The sequence below is a fragment of the Myotis brandtii genome, unplaced genomic scaffold (assembly GCF_000412655.1).
Source record: "Myotis brandtii unplaced genomic scaffold, ASM41265v1 scaffold14, whole genome shotgun sequence".
NCBI classification, from domain to species: Eukaryota; Metazoa; Chordata; class Mammalia; order Chiroptera; family Vespertilionidae; genus Myotis; species Myotis brandtii.
In genome coordinates this window covers 933228-952853 of record NW_005354999.1, presented here as the reverse complement: position 1 = coordinate 952853, position 19626 = coordinate 933228, and positions in this window count along the sequence as shown.

Here is a 19626-nt window from a genome sequence, read left to right as displayed (position 1 = left end):
GTTTCTCTTTTATTAGTGTAGATATTTAAATGCCATTTAACAAAGAAAAATCAACCAAAAAAATGAGTTCGTGTGTCACCTCTGACACGCGTGTCATAGGTTCGCCATCACTGTATTAGACACATATGCTAAAAAGCTACTTTTGTACGTCATATGATTTTGTATACACATTAATACTTTCTTGACACTGTATTGGAAACCTATATCTTGTTTTGCTAAATTAATTTCATAAAGACCCACTATTCTACCCATTTGAATAACTTTTGCTTGTGGCCTATTAAAGGTATATGCATTACTTGAATCCATTCTATATTAGTAGCTAATTACTTAGCCACATTGGCTTTCTGCTATCATTTTATTCATTTATCATATTTCTGCTGGTTACCAGCCCCAGTACTAGGCACTAATAAACATATGGATCCTTTCCTCAAAGAACTGGGTGTTAGACTCAAGTGTAAAACATTTTCACAGCATGTTCTTAAGGGATTAAAAAATGTAAACCTTATAGTTCTGGAAAAATAATAAAAATTACAAATTCCACTTGTAAAAAGGGAACATTAAACTAGGGGATATCTTTGATCTGTAAGAGAGAGTAGACCTTATAAGGACAAGTAGCCATACAAGTGTGTACAGGCACACAGATTGAAATAGCACAGTTCATTCAAGGATTTGCAATAGTTTCTCTGTGTGTATGAATTTGGACAAGGGAATGGAGAATAAGTGAGTATAAGCATGAAAAAATATGCAGGAGTGAGATCATAATTGCCTATATTTTTGTATCTTATTTGTCCCGAAGTGTTTCTCTCCTAGGTGTCTATGTTTCTTAAGATTTTTTAGGTTGTTGTTTTGTTGACTGATAACACAAATGCCATACTCAAGTAAGCTTCTTAAATTATCTTCTCTGATAATTTAACTAGAGGCCTGGTGCATGAAATTCGAGCACGGGGGGGGGGGTGTCCCCCAGCCCTCCCTTTGCCCTCTCGAAATCTGGGACCCCTCGGGTAGGGTCCCTAGGCCTGGCCAGTGATCAGGGCCTATCAGGGCTTTCTGACCCCCTGCTGCCAGCAGCTGGCCCCACCCCCACTGCTGCCACTGCTTGCCAGCTGTGCGGTGCTGCCCTCCTCCCCTGCCCACCAGTTGCCTCCCTCTGTGGGTGACAGGCATGGGGTGTGATCACTTGGCTGGCCTGGGCCTCCCTGTGTGGGGCAGTCAATTGCAGGGCCCTCAGATGGATCACTGCACAGAGGATGGCCCCACCCACCCGGCACTGAGCCTCCCTCTGCAGGGCGATCAATTGTGGGGTTCCACAATTGATGGCTCTGCAGAGGGAGGCCCCACCCACCCAGCCAGGGCTCCACAATCAATCTCCACACAGAGGGAGGCCCCGCCCACCCATTGCAGCCACACCGGCCAGGTAGCCTGGGCCTCCCTCTTCGGGGCAATCGATTGTGGGGCTCTGTGATCGATTGCCCAGCAGAGGGAGGCCCCGCCCACCTGACCAGGGCTCCGCAATTAATTGCTGTGCAGAGGATGGCCTGGGCCTCCCTCTTTGGGGTGATCATGCAGCCCCCTACCCCCCATCGTTTGCCCCACTGGCCGGTGGCCTGGGCCTCCCTCGGCGGGGCAATTGTGGGGTGATGGCAGGGCCCCCCAACCAATCGCATCGCACCTGCCTTGGCTGACCTGGTGCCAGTGCATGTCATAGCGCGGCATCTGGAAGGTCATCCAGATGGTTGTTCTGCTGTTCGGTCGTTTGGTCGATTTGCATATTACACTTTTATTAGTAGTAGTAGTATAAAAAAATGGGAATTTTCAATTTTAGGTAATGGTTTAATTGGTACAATAAAATATAATTATAATTTATGTATATGAATATGTTATAGACTAAACATATATATTTATAATAAAATTTTGTTGTGAAATTAAATAAGATAATGTCTGTAAAACAATTTCTCATTCAATAATGTATTTCATATGGGTGTTTTGTTTCTCTGAATTGTAAGAAAAATAACATATTGTTTGCTATTGCTGCATATCAAAACACCCCAAAATGTAAAGACTTAAAAATTAATCTTATAATATTTCTCATGATCCTGTGGTTTGGCTGGACAGCTTTCATAGCTGGTCTCATGGGGGCCACTCTTGCATCTATACTCAGGAGATGATTGGGGCTGGGGTTGTTGATTAAGTTGCCTTGATTCCCTTCCACATAGCATGTCTTCATGGCTCTAAGTTGGACTTCTTCAAAGCATGTTGACTCAGGATTCCAAGAGTGTGAGAACATTAACCACAAGACACCCAGGCTTGGCCTGGAACTGGCATAGCGTCAATTCTTTCAGATTCTATTGGTCAAAAATGTCACTAAACCTAATCCACATTTAAGGGGAGGGAAAATAGTCTCCATTATTTTATAAGAGGAGCAGCATATGCAAAGAAGATTGGAACACAATTTTTTGATGAACATCTTAAGAGGCAATATTGCTAGACTCTCATCCTTCTACTGAAAAAAAATGTAGGGGTTTTGAAATGATAATATCAAAATATAAATTTAAAAAGTAATCAAATTAACATACTAAACAGAGATTTATTTTCAAGTCTGTACTGCTAAAAGAAGTACTATTGGACACCCTGGAAAGAGAACATATTTTTCTTCTTGTCAGTAAGAGATCTCATTTATAAAATGCCTGAGTTCTTTGCGCAGATATTACTGATTTCCTTTTATTCTTATTTTGGGGTTATTTCCTCTTGTTTTAGATTCATAAGAGAAAAGCTGAGGCCATTTATTTGAGATCTTTCTTCTTTCCTAATACTATAGGATTCAGTGCAAGGAATATTCCCCTAAGTACCACTTTAATGTCAGCCCACCAATTTTGTCATGTTGTGATTTTATTTTCACCTCTTTCAAAATCTACTTTTACTCTTTGATCTGAGGTTTTTATAGTTGTGAACTTTTAAATTTAGGAGCAATTAATATTTTTTCTATGAATGCATTTGTATCTGTCTCATTTTATTACATTTTGATCTGATAGTTTATCTTGCTGTCTGTTTTTTAATGAATTAAAAATTTGGGCTAGCTACATTAATTTCTAGGTTAATGAGTCAAGTACAAATGGAAAAATATGGGTTCTACTTAGATATGTGAAGCTGTTTTTATAAATATGTAATAATTTCATTTGATTAAATATACTATTTAATTATTCTTTCTTATCTTTTATTTATTAGTCTCTGTCCAGTTCTAAAGAGATATATGGAAGTCTACTATGTATGAAATTTTAAAAATAAAATTCTTATGATCTCATAGTTTTTGACTTATGCTTTTGGCTGCTATGCTTCATGCATGTAAATTTGTAATAGCTATTTCTTCTTTCATTACCTCTTATAATCTACTACCTACTTGTATTTTTTATTGACTTTAGCTTCCATGTATCTATAATACCTGAGCTAACTCCCTTATGTTTTATTTTTATTTTTCACTTTAAGAATTCTTGTTAAACAATAAAATTTTTCTTAAGCAATCTTATCAGACTCTAAATGTTAATGGGGATTTGGGGTCCATTCACATTTAATATATGATGGGCATATTTTATTTTCACATTTTGAAACATATTGTTTTTTTTCTTTTTCAAAAGTATTGTTATTTGACCAAGGTTTGTTTTGTTGGTGTTTTTTTGTTTGTTTGTTTGTTTTTTGGCATTATATTTCTCTCGAAGTTAGTTTGTAAGATCTACTCTATAGGGACCCTAGGCATCCTTCCTCTTGTATGGATGTCATTTATAACATTTAAAGCTAAATGTTAATAATTCCTTCTCAACCTTTCCAGATTCCCACTTTTCCCATTATGGGGAGAGATGAAATTAATTTGGGGGCTTGAGGTTTCATCCTGACAAAATGATTGCCATCTGTATCTACAACACAGAGAATGTGCCTACACAGTGGATTTATAATAAACTAGATGTCCGGTGCACAGATTCATGCACCAGTGGGATCCCTCGGCCTGGCCTGTAGGGATCAGAGCCTGCCAGCAGGGAGGGACGGCGGGAGGTTGGCCAGCCAGGGAGGGGCAGGGGGAGGGTTAGGGCATGTCTGGCCCATCTTGCCCAGTCCCAATCGGCTGGACCCCAGCAGCAAGCTAACCTACTGGTTGGAGCATCTGCCCCCTGGTGGTAAGTGTGCATGATAGCAACTACTGGTCAAATGCTTGAACTAATGGTTGGACACTTAGCATATTAGGCTTTTATTATATAGGATGTTCTACCTCTATGCTTTATCTGAGACAAACTCCATCATTTCTTAGAGATCAAACACTGTGTTAGAGCCCAAAACTGGTTAAAACACTTGCAAATCTCTTAAATGTAAAGTTGACATAGCAGAGAATGTTGATAAAATAACATGTTGATCTATTTTAAAAGTTCTCATTTAGAGCTGCATCAGATTTAAAAGTTTCAAAGGATTGCCCTATATATTTTCAGGTCAGAATAGGTGTAGAAGTAAAGGTTCTCCTGATGGATGAGCTAATTTTGCATTTCACTAAAGCACAGTTATAAGTAGTTACTTTTTAGAAGCCTTGTTGGCTTCTAGCACACTGTACATGTTAATCATCTAATCATTCTAGCTCTGCTTTTTCTCCAGAGGAAGTTGCTACAGGAAATAAAAGAATTTATAACTTGGGCCTGAAGATACATGAAGTAGACACAAAGCGTGGGTCATAGGAGTCACATGGGTCACGTGTGATAGGCAAAACTGTCATAATGGTGTGTACCAATTATACTAGCCATACTGCATTAATCCAGTTTCCTTGGAAATTTATACAAATAACATAGACCATTGAACTGTGTTGCCATCCCAGAACTGTGGAGGGATTCTCCTTGGTCTAATTCAGAGATAGGTAAATATAAATGAATTCACCAGGACAAACCAAGTTATGCTGTCGTAACAAGCAATCCCCACATCTCAGTGCTTTCAAATGGCAAATATTCTTTTTTTTTTCTTTCATGAATTTCCCAGTGCAAGTTTCTCAAGTATCATTGATATCATGGTCATTTGAAGGCCTGGGCTAATGTACTAGCCACTATATTAAATGTTACCAGTTTCCCTGTCAGATAGAAGAGACTTCTGAAGAATCTCATGCTGAAAATATCTATTTGTAACTCAAAAACAAAGATTGTTACTCTACCCTCACAAAAGTGGGTCATAAAGTGCAGTTCTTTCGTGATTTGCACTGACTACCTCACAATGTATGGGAATAAGCCAAGTTGTCTTTATATTTGCCTCATGTATATACAAGACTTGAGTTTTTTGATAAGTTCAATCAGTGCTATGCTCTTTTCTCATGAACATTGTGTAGCAGATGACCTAGCAAATCCAATCAAGTTAATCATGACAAGTCCATAGCAAAGACTATGAGATAGTTTCTATGAGATAGTTTCTTAGATTTATCTGAGGTAAATAATTTCTGTTTGATAATATATGACAAAGATCTTTAGGACTTTAGGAAAACAAAGCTTTTGTTAGAAAATTTAAATATGCTGATTAAAGTATAAATAAATGTAATAAAACAAAAATAAAAATATCCTGCTCTGGCTGGTGTGGCTCGGTTGGGCATAGATCAGTTCTGTGCACAGAAAGGTTGCCAGTTTGATTCTTAGTCAGGGCACATGCCCAGGTTGCAGGCTTGATCCCCAGGAGGTGGCATGCAGGAGGCAGCCTATCAGTGTTTTGCTCACATATCGATGTTTCTGTCTCTTTCCCTCTCCTTACCTCTCTCTCTAAAAATCAATAAAAAAGCTTTTAAAAATATAAACATATCCTACATAGTTAATCTTTTTACTTGTTAATAAAATACTTAATGGTTGTTTAATATTCCATTGAATATATGTATCATAACTTACCAATTTTTTTATTTTGAGGCTTTTATGTTTTATATTTTCAATGTCCTAGAGAACATTAAAATGGACATGTAAGTGCAAAGTATTTTTCCTGAATTTTCAGGTTATTATGTAAGAAAAATACATATAAATGAGATTACTGAGATTAATATTAGTATGTTCAGAGCTCCTTGTCAGATTGGGTAATTGTTGAATTCTTTACTTATTCAAAAACATTTATGATAAACATTTTATGTGCCAGTCACATACACACACACATACACACACACCAATACAATATCTGGTGTTACGAACTTTAACTTTAGTGTGGCAAACGTAATTATTAAAAAACTAGAGGCCCAGTGCATGAAATTTGTGCATGGAGGTGTCCCCTCAGCCCAGCCTGCACACTCTCCAATCCGGGACATCCCTCTCACAATCCTGGACAGCTGGCTCCTAACTGATCATCTGCCTGCCTGCCTGATTGCCCCTAACCGTCACCCCCCCGCAGCCAGCCTGATCACCCCTAACCATCTCTGCCTGCCAGCTTGATCGCCCCTAAAGGCCACCCCTGCTGGCCTGATCGCCCCTAACTGCCCCCGCTGCCAGCCTGGTCATCCCTCACTGCCCCCCCTGCCAGCCTAGTTGACCCTAACTGCCACCCCTGCTGGCCTTGTCACCCCTCACTGCCCCCCTGCCAGCCTGGTTGCCCCCAACTGCCCCCCCTGCCAGCCTGGTCACCCCATGCAGCCTGCTGTTCAGTCGTTTGGTCATCCCTCACTACCCCCAACCTGCCAGCCTGGTTACCCCACACAGCCTGCTGTTTGGTCATTTGGTCGTCCCTCACTGCCCCCCCTCTGCTGGCCTGGTCATCCCACTCAGCCTGCTGTTTGGTCGTTTGGTCATCCCTTACTGCCCCCCCTGCTGGCCTGGTCGCCTCACGCAGCCTGTTGTTCGGTTGTCTGGTCGTTTCGGTCGTTATGGCCCCTGGCTTTTTATATATATGTGGATAGATTAACAAAACTATTTCAGACTACCAAAAGTGCCATAAATATAGTTCATCAAAAAATGTGATAGAGACTAGGGACTTCTTTAGGAAATTGGAGCAGGAACCTCTCTAAGGAAGGATTATGTTTATTTAAACTGATGCTAACTGGGTGGTGGAGGTAGCCACTAAAGTGAAAGGTTAATGAAAGATCTTCAGTTTCCTGTGTAGGAGCAACTATAATTATTCTTACTTATTTGACTTTGTAGATCTTCTAGATGAAGATTTGTGCATGATTTTGTTCACACTTGAAATGTAGTCCTGAAGGCGAGAATAAATGGAATGACCAGTCATTAACATCTGGTATAAACTGATGCATCAAGTCCCTAAAGTAAAGGATAGCCAAACTGGGAATCTGATAATACAGAATAAATTTGGAAAGTGTGATGATGTGCCTCAAAAAAATCAGATGGAGAGTCATAGGCTCATGGAAAAGGATCTGAACCATGAGAAAGTGTGATTATAAAGGCAAATGAATAAGCAATGATCATTAATTCTGCTTTACATTTCATCCAACTAGAGCCTTGTTTCATAACCTGCTTTTTTTATTTTTTTGTCAGATTATCTTTCTGCACTTTCCTCATCAACTTTCCCTCTCATTTTATTGGTATTACATTTTCTTTTTTGGTAAAAATGCACTAAAAACTCATTATTACCACTCTACTTGGTTATTAAATTGTTTTTCCAACAATCCTTAAACATTCACCAAAGCAATTATTCCCAGCTAAATAAGCAGTGATATTCTGAGACTGAGAATTTAATACAGGATTCATTTAAGTGACTTTAATGGTTTCTATATCTCTTATGTATGTATTACTTTACATTATGTAGATGCTTGATTTATCCTAAAAAATGTTTTCTCTTCCCAGCTATACAATTTAATGAACTAAAATATCATGATAACATTAAGTCGATATTTATTTTTTTAGAGAAGTCACCCATTATTTTTCCAGAGAGTGCATATTTTCTCAGACTTTAAAAACTCATATACGAAGGTATCGCACATGGTAGCACTACCCTTGCATTAATATAGTAGGATCTACATTCCTAGAGAAGTGAGTTTGGGGCCTGAGTGGACTAAGACCATATACAAATCTCCTGTGTGTATTGCAGAACAGTGCTTACATTGTCAAAATTGGCATATATTAAATGACTCTTAAAGTGATTAAGCGATGCTCTAAAACTAGATTAAATGATTTTTTAAAAACAATGTTTATCTCAAAAGGGCTATGTATATCAATTAAGTAATTTTATGTCTCTCTATTCACTACCTAAAACATCTACACTAATAAAAGAGAAAGATGCAAATTGGCCATACCTCTGCGACCCCACCAGCCAATCAGGAGTGAGTATGCAAATTAACCCAACAAAGATGGCATGTTAATTAGCATATGCAGGCTCCGAGTGGCCAGGGGCGGGGTGGGATGCTTGTGTTGCCATGTTGACGATGCAGGTGTACCACACCACCCCAACCACTCCGGGCCTCTAGGCAGCATGGGAAGGCGGGAAGGCGGGAAGGTGGCTCGGGCCGGAACAAAGGCAGAAAGGCAGCTCTGGCCGGAGCAAAGGCAGTGCCGGCAGCCAGGGGTAAGAAGGCCCATTCTTGCACGAATCTTTGTGCATCGGGCCTCTAGTTTAAAAATAAGATGAAGCCAAACCGGTTTGGCTCAGTGGATAGAGCGTCGGCCTGCGGACTGAAAGGTCCCAGGTTCGATTCCGGTCAAGGGCATGTACCTTGGTTGCGGGCACATCCCCAGTAGGAGGTGTGCAGGAGGCAACTGGTCAATGTTTCTCTCTCATCGATGTTTCTAACTCTCTATCCCTCTCCCTTCCTCTCTGTAAAAAATCAATAAAATATATTTTAAAAAAAAATAAGATGAAAAATATTTGGTGGAAGTCAATGTATAAATTACAGACTGCCAGCTTAGAGAAGGGCCCTTGTGAATCAGGTGTCATCTTCTGTACTTTTAAGCTATCATTTCCTCAAAACAGCTCAAACTCAACATCTAAAGTGAATTCAGGTTCCCTACACAAAATAAGACTATATAAACTTCCATTAATCCTCCAAATGTCTAAAATGTAAGAAATTAACATTAGATATTAAACTATTACAATGTATGTGGATTTGTCCCACTTAACAAATCAAATGTTTAGAACCATAGCTGATATATGTGATTTACTATTTGCAATATATAAATCAGTTTATGGCTTTTATACCCCAAAGCATCTCCCATGCCCCTATAAAAAAATAATTCCAAAAACACAACTTTATTTACAATAGTATTTGCCAATACCATAAAGAGTTGAAGTCAGTTAAAATTAATGCCATAATTCAGAATGAGAAAGATATCTTTAAACAATCATGAAGGACAAAGTATTCTTATTTGAGAGCTTTAAGAGACCAATTCCTCTACTGAGAAAAGTTTCAGAAACACTCTGTGATGTTTTGATAGTAAACAGGTATATTCATGTTAAACAAAAAAAATAATAAAAAGTATAATTTAGTGTAAAGAGAATTAGTTTTGAGTTTTTAAATTTTAGACAATATATTCTGGAAAGATTTCTTTGAACCAAAGTATTGATTTCCATGAAGTTATTTTCAATTTATTAACTCCAGAAATTTTTGTACTATCATGGGAATGATTCTTTGCACAGTTATCTGAACAACACCAATTTGTAAATACCAAAAAATACCTCAGAGTAAACTGTCAAGAATATATTCTATTGATAACTCTCCCTTAAGGACCCCATTGTATGTAGAGATTTCAATTTTACAAGAGATTATTTTTCTGGATGTGTCCCCTAGGAGTTGAGGATGTAGGTGTTTGAGTGGTAACGATGAAACAGTGCTGCTCTTTTGTTTTCTTTTGTTCTTTTTCTAGAAAATAAAAAAGTACCATTGTAATTATGAGTATGCTCTAATGAGTAAATGAGTTTCTTTCACTTGAGCCTATTTTTGCCAAAGCCTAACCACTGTCCAGAGAGGGTTCTTGAGAAGGTTAGTTTTTATTTCTCTTAGAATGGAATCAAGAAGCACTAGGCCTGCAATGACCCAAATAACTCTGAGACCCTAAGACATCTAATTCAATCTGCTCTCAGCAATACAGTCCTGCGTCGTCTCCCAGAGACCTCATTATTTCATATTAGCTCCTTCAGCACATTAGCTCAGACTGAGCTAGGAGCCAGGGAGAATAGACCTACATTTATTCTGATTAAAAAATATATCAGTTCCTTGATTAGGTCATGCTCTTACTCACCATGCCTTCTCCCTGCTCACCTGGACAAACACACTTGTGATTCGCATCTCAGCATAGATGTTTTTTTCTTCTCTCAAAGCTAGGCCATGCCCAGTTTTTGTTCCTATAGAACCCTATAATTATCATACTGGCTTACACTTTTCTGTTTCTCTGTCTGTAGCTTTCACAAAACTATAAACTCAAATTAGCTGTTGGACATTCAGCATTAAGCACTCTGCCTGCTATTATAGGAATCAATATGTGTTGAAGTAATATTCACTCGAAGGATTTATAGTAATTTGTATTCATTTAAGAGATGGAATAAATGAATTATCTGGATTGCTAAAGTACATGTCATTCTCATTATATTACACCAGCTTATTTGTCTTCCCCCACAACATGTGATATTCCCAGATCCTAGCATGTGATTGTCTTCTCTAAGAGCTATTGAATGTATACATCATGGAACAAATTAATAATGTTGGCTTGGCAAATTAAAAAAATACTTATGTTCTTTTTGTACTCCTTATTGCTTATTTGCGTGTTAGCATTGTAGGATTTTCTGTTTTTCCTCAGCTCTTTTTTCTCTCTCATTATCCTATAAAGATAACCAAAACATTGATTGAAAATCATTTAACTTTCAATATTAAATGAGTACTCTATAATGATCCTATATATTCTAAAAATAATAACCTTGAAATATCTACATAGTGCTGTTATTTCCCAATTTCTCTTGAGTAATTCCTCTTGGTGAATTCATTGACACTGTACTTTTAAGAAACTCGATGTTCTTTTGCTTTTTCAGTTTATGGTTCTGTGTAGTCAGTTTGTGGATGGCCACTTCCTCCTATGAGGTATAAATTAGAACCCTAATTTATAGGTTTCAGGTGCTGAAGAGGATATGTTTATGCAAAGATTAATTAAGTTTGGTACATTTGTATGGAGAATAGAAATCAGGCCCTTGAACAGATGAACAAAGCTATGAGAATCAAGTTTGAACATGGAAGGTAATCTAAGGCCAGAGAAGCAAGGCCAAGAGAGACATTTAAAACAATAGCTTTGGAAAATTCTTCCAATATTTCTCATTTCTTTTAAAAATATCTCCTGCACTTGGAGCTTTAAACTAAATATTCTCTGTACAGGTATTTATCATACTACTTGAAAATTCCTGAAAGACAAGAATGGTTTATAGAAAGGAAGTGAAGCTTCTACATCTCCCTTCTCTTGTCTTTGGATTCTTTTGAATGACTGATACCACACTGAACAAAAAAAAAATCACTTGTATTTTTTTAATAGTGACCAATTGTCTTTTACCAAATTTGTATTATTTCAATTCTCTAATATCTTGGCACTAAAGTAAACAGAACTTAAATTCAACTGCTCTGTTTATTCAGAAGAAGAGTCATCATACTAGGAGAGTAGTCCAAATATAAATTGCCACATGTCTTTTTTCCATGCTCATTTTTATCACAGGCAAATGACCTAACATATTTATTATTTGCTCATGCTATAGCCTTTACATCACGTTGAAGTCAGATTATAAAAAACTCTCTATTGAATGTGGCCTTTTAATTTTCTTTTTTTCCCTTTCATCTATTAATATGAAGAAAAAATAAAATTAGGAGAAGAATTGAGTATGCTCAGTATATACCCATAATTTGTAGCAGATTATGGATAATTTTCCATTTATAAATCTTCATTATGAGAGACCAAACTGCATGTTATAAGTAATGCAAATTTGTAGGAAGGATACTGACTGCATCACTAACAGCTTTCAAAAAAGAAATTATTTTCTGCTCCCTTAAGCAATTTATAGTCTGTAATTTTATTTGGTTACATATGGACCATTAACAGTTGACAACTGTCTGATAAGGTCAGGTAAAATGATTCATTAAAGTCATATTTTTTAAAAGTCTGATAAACTCTCTTCTTTCCCACAGTTGGTTACTGACTAACCATTTGGGCAAAAATTCTTTTAGCTTCATGTGTTCACAGAGTAGGCAAATACTCATGTGATATGAGTTTAGTCATACCAGAGAAATTTTTAGCATCCAGGGTAAAAATAAGTATAATTTAGTATAATTTAGATTGATTTGGTGTGTGTATGTGTGTGTGCACATGCTCATGAGCAAGCAGAGGGGAGCTATGCACAAGATTTTGTTAACTTTGAAGTACAGAATTTTTATTGCAACATTTAGTTTATTACCATCCAGCTCAGTTACTTTTATTTAAGAATGACTTATTGATTCTTCAACACATTAATTAATCTTTAATGGGATATCTTTAGGTAGGAATGACTACACTGGCATTTTTATATGAGATCAGCATTCATTACACAGTGTGTTGTGAAACTGCTCTGCAATCCTCCCTTAAGGATTAATGATAATAATTAACTTGTATTATTGAGAAAATTGCCTGTAAACATCTCTATTTTGCAAGCTTTTTGGTGTGTTCCAGTATATTTTTAATCCTATTAATATATCTTTTTCTTAATTACATGCTCTTTTGTATTAGGACCTTACTCTTTTGACTTCATTTAACCTTAATTATTTCCTTAGGGACTAGGGATTTAATGTATGAATTTTTAGAGGCCACAAACATTCATTCTGTAAACAGCCCCATATAAAAGTTTGTTTCATTCAATTTGTTCTGCAGAATTGGAATTACCTGCTTCACTTGCTAAAAGACTTTGTTTTGTTCTCTTGCTATAATCTTTATTGAGGGTTTGCTACTTGGCTTCTTTGACAAATGTTCTTATGTCAAGGTTTAAAGTTTTGATGGGTTTATAAAAATAAAAAGAGCATCTGAAATGTTTATACACAAGAATAAGTTTTGTTGGAAGTGTTAAATCAAAGCAGTTACCCAACTGCAGAACACTATGCCACTCCCTTGGTGTACTATTAAATTCCCTACTGGAAGCAATATCTTAAAGAATTTATTCCCTGCAACATCTTTTAACCCCAAAATTACACTGGGAAATCTTACTGCATTCCAAGCTCTTATAAGCCAAAGCACAAAGGTTATACTGTACCATACTTCTGGAAAGATATTTAGGATTGATTCATTCTTTAATTTAAGAGTACTGCCAAAACTGGTTTGGCTCGGTGGATAGAGCGTCAGCCTGTGGACTGACGGGTCCTGGGTTCGATTCCGGTCAAGGGCATGTACCTTGGTTGCAGGCATATCCCCAGTAGGAGGTGTGCAGGAGGCAGCTGATCGATGTTTCTCTCTCATTGATGTTTCTAGCTCTCTATCCCTCCCCCTTCCTCTCTGTAAAAAAATCAATAAAAATATATTTAAAAAAAAAGAGTACTAAGTCTTTGTAGAACTGGAAATAATTCCATGGGATATGCTCAGAACCAATTGAAATAATTGATCCATGGAAGTGTTAGATAAGATTTCTAGATATGTATTTTTATGCAGATAAAATGTTTAGCAGTGAAATAATTTGATAAGAAAACAAGTAGATTTCAAGTGTTCTGCCTAGTCACCCGGAAACAAATTTTTATGTAATTGAGATCATAGAAGCAGTTTTCTTTACATTTGAGAGTAGCAATTGTATATGGCTTCCATGGAGGATTTCAAAGGTCTTCAGCTGGATAAATGGCACTGTGATTCAAAAACAGTAGTCTATTCCATGAATATGTAACAAATTTTGTACAAATCATTTGACCTAAGTCATATTGTCACCAAAAGAATAAGACAGAAAATACCTACTTTAGGGTGGTATAAATAAAGCCAAATAAATATGGAAATTCTAATCTGTCACAATTCACGTTTTAGAGTGTAATTCTTTCCCTTCGACCTATTAAGTTGTTCTGATATTTCTCTGGATGTTTTTCTTTCTCTCTCTCTCTTTCCCTCCCCCCCGCCCCCGCTTCCTCTCTCTCTAAAAATTAATAAAAAACATATCCTCGGGTGAGGATTAAAAATGCTCCATGAAAGTTAACGATATTCTTGATATAAAAATATTATACTTTTACTTATTCTCCATTTTCCTTACCATGTTCTGTTTAGTAATAGGTAACTCTTATCAATAGAGGATCTCTCTTGGATACTATTGTCTTACTTTATTTTAAAAAACTAAAAGGAACTAAAATTTTTGTGTGTTTGTTTTCTGCAAGGTTTTGTTTGTGTATCTAATTCCCAAACATCATGTGATTTCTGCCACTTTCCACCACCACCACGCCCCCCCACAGGTTTCGGGCTTGATCCCCAGTGTGGGGTGTGCAGGAGGCAGCCGATCAATGGTTCTCTCTCATCATTGATGCTTCTCTCTCTCCCTCTCTGAAATCAATAAAAATATATTAAAAAAAAAAAAGAGTACTAAGTCTTTGTAGAACTGGAAATAATTCCATGGGATATGCTCAGAACCAATTGAAATAATTGATCCATGGAAGTGTTAGATAAGATTTCTAGATATGTATTTTTATGCAGATAAAATGTTTAGCAGTGAAATAATTTGATAAGAAAACAAGTAGATTTCAAGTGTTCTGCCTAGTCACCCGGAAACAAATTTTTATGTAATTGAGATCATAGAAGCAGTTTTCTTTACATTTGAGAGTAGCAATTGTATATGGCTTCCATGGAGGATTTCAAAGGTCTTCAGCTGGATAAATGGCACTGTGATTCAAAAACAGTAGTCTATTCCATGAATATGTAACAAATTTTGTACAAATCATTTGACCTAAGTCATATTGTCACCAAAAGAATAAGACAGAAAATACCTACTTTAGGGTGGTATAAATAAAGCCAAATAAATATGGAAATTCTAATCTGTCACAATTCACGTTTTAGAGTGTAATTCTTTCCCTTCGACCTATTAAGTTGTTCTGATATTTCTCTGGATGTTTTTCTTTCTCTCTCTCTCTTTCCCTCCCCCCCGCCCCCGCCTCCTCTCTCTCTAAAAATTAATAAAAAACATATCCTCGAGTGAGGATTAAAAATGCTCCATGAAAGTTAACGATATTCTTGATATAAAAATATTATACTTTTACTTATTCTCCATTTTCCTTACCATGTTCTGTTTAGTAATAGGTAACTCTTATCAATAGAGGATCTCTCTTGGATACTATTGTCTTACTTTATTTTAAAAAACTAAAAGGAACTAAAATTTTTGTGTGTTTGTTTTCTGCAAGGTTTTGTTTGTGTATCTAATTCCCAAACATCATGTGATTTCTGCCACTTTCCACCACCACCACGCCCCCCCACCCCCAGATATTTTGGTGTTATGGAAACCTTGTTTCACTCTCTAGAGCAGGGGTCCTCAAACTTTTTAAACAGGGGGCCAGTTCACTGTCCCTCAGACCGTTGGAGGGCCGGACTATAGTTTAAAAAAAACTATGAACAAATTCCTATGCACACTGCACATATCTTATTTTGAAGTAAAAAAACAAAATGGGAACAAATACAATATTTGTATTTGCATGTGGCCCGCGGGCCGTAGTTTGAGGACCCCTGCTCTAGAGAATGGTCTCTTCTTTGAGCTATAGATGAAATGCTAGCTCAAGTCAGGTTTTACCCACACTGCCTACCCCAGAGCCAAACTCGCGGCTTTTTTTCAGCCCTGAAATTCACTGGCAGGGTTTTATGTGCTGCTTATCTCCTTTCAGCCTAAGTCAGGACTATACTGATTCTTCACTCGGTCAGCAGATGGATTTTCTCACCTAGTGGCAAGCATCTGAAAATAGGAAGGTTTGAATTATCTATTACTATCCCAGAGATGCACTGCATTCCTCTGTGTGTTTCTTGCTTATGCTTTTTTTTTTCTTCTTCTTCTCAGGGAAAAATTGGAAACATAATTGCTTGTCAAAATTAGAGAATGCTCATACAGGCAAGAGGCATTATGAGTGTAGAATAAAATATCTCTTTTTTTGCATACATCACGCCCTTTTATTCTTAAACAGTTCAATGCTAAGCATAGGAATATTCTCTTACATGTCAACTACAGTAATTTAACATCAATACAATATTTTATCTAATCTACCATGCATATTCCAATTTGTCAATTGACTCGATAATGTTCTTTATAGCATTTCTTTTTCTTTCTCTAGTATAGGAACACATGTACGTTCAAGTATTTCATTTAGTGGTCACATCTCTTTAGTCTCCTTTCATTTGGAATATTTTGTACCCTTTCTTTGTCATTTATGATACTTTTGAAGGTACAATCCTGTTTTTGTTTCTCATTTTGGGGGTTTTCTGATGTTTCTTCATGGATAGATTATGCCATCTTTGTTGGGTTAATTTGCATACTCACAACTGATTGGCTGGTGGGCATCGTGAAGGTATGGTCAATTTACATCTTTCTCTTTTATTAGTGTAGATAGGTAGTTGTTTGTCACCATTTTTATTCTTTATGACTGTGTTCCTTCTTCCCTTCCTATTTCTTCTTTTTACAACAGTCCCTATAGAATTTCTTGCATTGGTGGCTTGGTGGTAATAAACTTCTTTAGCCCTTTGTCTGTGAAGCTCCTAATTTCAACTTCAATTTTGAATGATAGCCTTGCTGGGTACAGTATTCTTGGATTCAGTCCCTTGCTTTGCACCACTTTGTATATTTCATTCCATTCCCTTCTGGCCTGATGTGTTTCTGTTGAGAAATCAGTTGATAGTCTAATGGGTGATCCCTTATAGTAACTTTCTGTCTCTCTCTGGCAGTCTTTAAGATTCTTACTTTGTCGTTGGTGTTTGCCAATTTAATTATGATGTGTCTTGGTGTCGGTCTTTTGGGGTTCATCTTGTTTGGGACTCTGTGAGCTTCTTGAACTTGTGTGAGTTTTTTCTTCCCAATATCAGGGAAGTTTTCTGTCATTATTTCTTCAAACAGATTTTCTATTCCTTGCTCAGTTTCCTCCTTCTGGCATCCCTATTATGTGGATGTTGTTTTGTTTCATGTTGTCCCAATGCTCCCTTAGGCTCTTCTCCTGCTTTTTGAGTTTTTTTTTGTTTGTTTTTTTTCCAGTTGCGGCTCTTTTGGGGTGTTTTTTTCTACCTTGTCTTCTAGCTTGCTGATGCGGTCCTCAGCTTCTAGTCTACTGTTGATACTTTTCATTGTGTTCTTCATTGCAGCTATGTCATTCTTTATTTTCTCCTGGTTCTTCTTCATTTCCTCTTGATTCTTACACATGTTGTTGAATTTATCTTCCATCATTTTCAGCATCCTTATGACCATTGCTCTGAATTCTTTCTCTGAAAAATTGCTTGCTTCCATTTCATTTACTTTCTTTTCTGGTGATTCCTCTTCTTTTGTATTGGGGCTGTTTCTTTGTCTCCCCATTTTTGCTCCTCTCAGGGTGTCTGGTTATTTGGCTCACTCTCTACCATGTTGACCAAAATGCAGAAATTACAACTCGACAAGACATGACATGGGGAACAAAACACGAATGTATTCACGACACCGATAACCCCAATAAAAGTGACCACCAGAGAAAAGAGAATTAGGGGAGAGAAAAGAGTGCAAAAATGATATTGAGAAAAGAAAAAAAAGGTAAGAGAGAAAGGAAAAAGAAGGAAAATAGGGAACAAATATACATATATGGGGAGAAAACTCCCCAAAACCAACAAATAAACCAAAAAAATGCAAACAACAACCACCCAGAAAAAAGTGGGGAACTGAATCTGAAAAGGTAGAGCTTATTTCCAGAAAGTAAGGTAACGGAATTGAATGAATGGGGAGATGTCCACGGTTCAGTATAGAGGAAGTAGAAAGAGAATTAGTGGATAAGAAGAAAAGTAAAAAAATAAAATAATCAACTTTTTAAAATTCCCCTTTCATCTATCTATATGTTCATCTATTTTTGGAAAAGGGAAATAAAGAGCAAATAGGCTTGAGTTTTGTAAGTGAAACTAATAAAGCAATTAGGAGAAGAAGAGAACAAGTGAGGAGAGGGAAAAAAAGCATTAAAAAATTGGCTAGCAAAGAAAGAGAAGGGTGCATGGACTTATAGCAGGGTATAGGAAATTGATATATGCGTAAGCCAACAGAGACTACTATAGTAATAGTAATGCATCAATAAAGCAGATAAAGCCCTAGCTGGTTTGGCTTAGTAGATAGAGCATCAGCCTGCAGACTGAAGGGTCCCAGGTTCAATTCCAGCCAAGGGCACATGCCTAGGTTGCAGGCTTAATCCCCAGTAGGGGACATGCAGGAGGCAGCCAATCAATGATTTTCTCTCATTGATGTTCCTTTCTCTCTCTCCCTTTCCCTTTCTCTCTGAAATATATATATATGTAAAAATCAGATAAAGATGATCAATTTTAAACGGGTAAAAAGAAAGGAGAGAGAAAAACTAATGCAGGAACAGGGGAAGAGAAACAGGATAAAAAGGAATAAGTGAGGAACAAAATGTTGGCAAAAAAGAAAAAATGAGATAAAGTAAAATAATGATAAAAAATTAAAAATAAAAATAGAATGAAGAACACAAATCCAAAAAAATAAATGGTTAAAAAATAAAGAAAAAAATTTCCCTCTCTACTATTCTGTCTGCCACTTCTCAGTTTCCTGTTAGCACCGTGTTGAAGTTCCCATCACCGCTCCTCTGTGTCTGTCTCCACAGCCTTGGTTTCAGACAGGCGGGACTAATCTGCCTGCTTTGTTTGTCTGCCTGCTTTCAGTCGTCTTTACACAAGGGTCTATTTCTGACATGGCTCTAGGTGGAGGTGTTACTGTATTAGTTTTCAGGACCAAATGGCCCCTCAACCCAGTCCCTGAGGGTTCCCTGTGGGTATTCAGATTCCGTGTTTCCCTGCAGAGCTCAGGGCTGGGTGCTGCTGTGCTCGTTTCCCTGCAGATGCTGTTATGAGGGGCTGGCTCTTCAGGAGAAAAATGACTGTTTAGGGTTGGAGGGACTGGAATGTCCCAGAGCTAGATTCCTGGTCGCCTCTCCCTGTCTTGCTCCCCAGCCTCCACAAAATTGCACTTCCACCTGCATCACAGCCTTGGTGAGTGTTTGTAATTAAAAGATCCTATGTACTGGGTTTAGTGAGTAAAAGCAAGGAAAACATAAAGGCAGAGCAACCATGCCCCTGAATGTTTCTCTCCCCCTGGCACTGCATGGACAGTGAAGAACTTCAGACTGCCTTTCTGGGTGCATCCTCCCAGGGCTGGGAATTTAGATCTAGATTCCCCGGCTGCCAGCAGCCCTGTGGACCCCCTTCCACAGTTGAGTGTTACGCCTGTCGCCAAGGGATGCGGACTTGGTGCAGTGCAGTTTTCTTCTGACCCTCTCATCCTGGTAGTTGGGTCTCTCTCTCTCCAGCCCAGAACCCTGATCCTACTGTTCTCCAGGAGTCCTCTGTCCTTTCCAGCCACAGATTGTCTCACCAGCTGTGTTTAATTCGCCAATTCCGGGTGGATGTTACTTGATTCAGCTGTTTCTTTTATCTGATCTGTGAGAAGGCGCAGGACAAGTCCACCTGTTCGGCTGCTATTTCGTCTCCCCCTGGACAAACATTTTAGGGGCTTGCAGCTGGGGTGGCT